The following is a 2,420-nucleotide window of genomic DNA, read 5'->3' on the forward strand; positions in this document are numbered from 1 at the left end:
ACACCTACTCTGTGCCAGGCATGGTTAGACATCTTCACATTTAATCTCCAAAATAACGTGGGGCCTGCCTGCCTCCAAAGTTCTTTGCAGTGCTGCTGTTCCCCCTTCACAACCATGTGAGTTGTCTTACATATCCCTGCTGACTGCAGATCCGTCACTCAGTTGCCTTGCAATGTTGGCCAATTTACCTAATTTTTCTGAACCAGTTTTCTCACCTAGAAAACTGGGGAATATACAACTTACTTTGCAGAGTTACTGCAAAGTGAGGTGAAATACTGTTTCTAAGGTATCAAAACAGCTGCTTGATGCATAGCAGGTGCCCAGTCAGTGCTAATTCTTTCAGGTCCCTAACTATTCTCTCCTGTCAGCTGGCACCCATCTTGTGAGATTCATTCACACTAAACAGGAATTGGAACTGAAATTCTCAGTTTCCCAAAGGTTATATATATCCGCCACAGGTGACACATTTATGTAAAGGAGACATGCCACAGATGTAAAGTGCTGGCATCACACAGCATGTGAAAAACACCGAATACATGGCCACAGGCATTAGGTGTTGGGAAGTTTGGGGAGGAACAAAGACACTGTGGACTTGGTAGCGTCAAAAGTTCAGACTTATAGTGAGATTTGATGACAGGGGTTTCAGATGCATTTTAAAAAGGGAGAAAGTAGGCAGGTTCTCTTACATCAACCACCTAAGAGTTGTGCTGTGCTATGAAAAGCAACGACTCTCCTTTTCCTCTCTGCCATCTGCCTGGCAGCTGCAAAGTAGCAACCATACGTGAATGCATCGCCATCCATGTTGGCCAGGCATGTCCAAATTGGCAATATCTGCTGAGACCTCTATATTGCCTGGAACATGGCATCCAGCCTGATGGTCAGGTGCCAAGTGACAAAACCTCTGGGGGAGGAGATGACCCTTTCAACACCTCCTCCAATGAGAAGAAGTCCTGGCAAGCATGTGCCCAGGGAAGTGTTTGTTGATCTGGAACCCACAGTCATTAATAAGTCTACACTGTCACCTACCACCAGCTCTTCCACCCTGAACAGCTCATCACAGGCAAAGAAGACGCTACCAATAACTATGCCTAAGGGCACTTCACCATTGGCAAGGAGATCACTGACCTTGTTTTAGACCAAATTTAGAAACTTGCTGATCAGCACACAAGTCTTCAGGGCTACCTATTTTTTCCATAGTTTTGGAGAGGAACTGGTACTAGGTTCACCTCCCTGCTAATGGAACGTCTCTCTGTCGATTATGACAAGAAGTCCAAGCTCGAGTTCTCCATTTACCCAGCCTGCCTTGTTTCCATAGCTGTTAAGCCCTACAACTCCGTCCTCACTCCCCACACTACCCTGGAGCACTCTGATTGTGCCTTCCTTGTAGACAATGAGGCCATCCATGACATCTGCCATAGAAACCTCAATATTGAACTCCCAACCTACACTGATCTGAATAGGTTGATAGGTCGAATTCTGTCCTCCATCTCTTCTTCCCTCAGAGTTGATGGAGCCCTAAATGTTGACCTGCCAGAAATCCAGATAAAGCTGGTGCCCTACCCTGCATCTACTTCTCTCTAGCCACATATGCCCCTGTCATTTCTGCTGAGAAAGCCTACCATGAACAGCTTTCAATTGCAGAGATCACAAATGCATGCTTTGAGCCAGCCAATCAGATGGTAAAATGTGACCCTTGCCATGGTAAATCCATGGCTTGCTGCCTATTGTACCATGGCAAGGTAGTTCCCAAAGATGTCATGCTGCCATTGCCACCACCAAGGGCAAGTGTGCCATCCACTTTGTGGACTGGTGCCCCATTCACTTAAAAGTTGGCATTAATTACCAGCTTTCCACTGTGGTACCTTGTGGGGACCTGGCCAAAGTATAGTGAGTGAGTTGTGTGCATACTGAGCAAAACCACATCCATTGCTGAGGCCTGGGCTCACTTGGAACACAAGTTTGACCTGATATATGCCAAGCGTGCCTTTTTTCACTGGTATGTGGGTGAGCTAATAGAGGAAGGAGAGTCTTCTAAGGCGAGGAGGAAATGGCTGCACTTGAGAAGGATTATGAGGAGGTTGGTGTAGATTCTGTTGAAGGAGAGATGAAGAAGAAGAATCCTAAAGTTAAAAATGTCACAAAGGTACTGCTTTTATAAGGAAGCTTATTCTGTTTTAAACATTGAAAAGCTGTGGTCTGATCAGTTAATTTGTACACAGAAGTATATATTCTCACATACAATTACTGACCTATGCTTTAAAACATGACACTTTGTTACAGATTCAAGCTGTCCATTTCTCTTATGGGTTTGAATAAAGTATTCCCTATCTTAAAAAAATAAAAATAAATAGCAAATAAAAAGAAAAGCATGTGATTCAAGATAGACATGGAGGTGAAAAAGCCCAGGTGTGCTCAGGGGT

At 44.6% G+C, this 2,420-nt stretch overlaps 1 pseudogene; it reads left to right on the top strand.

Moving 5' to 3' along the window:
- Positions 1 to 714: 714 nt before the first annotated feature.
- Positions 715 to 2,158, top strand: LOC131517913 (tubulin alpha-1 chain-like; annotated as a pseudogene).
- Positions 2,159 to 2,420: the final 262 nt, after the last annotated feature.

The sequence above is a fragment of the Neofelis nebulosa genome, chromosome 7 (assembly GCF_028018385.1).
Source record: "Neofelis nebulosa isolate mNeoNeb1 chromosome 7, mNeoNeb1.pri, whole genome shotgun sequence".
NCBI classification, from domain to species: Eukaryota; Metazoa; Chordata; class Mammalia; order Carnivora; family Felidae; genus Neofelis; species Neofelis nebulosa.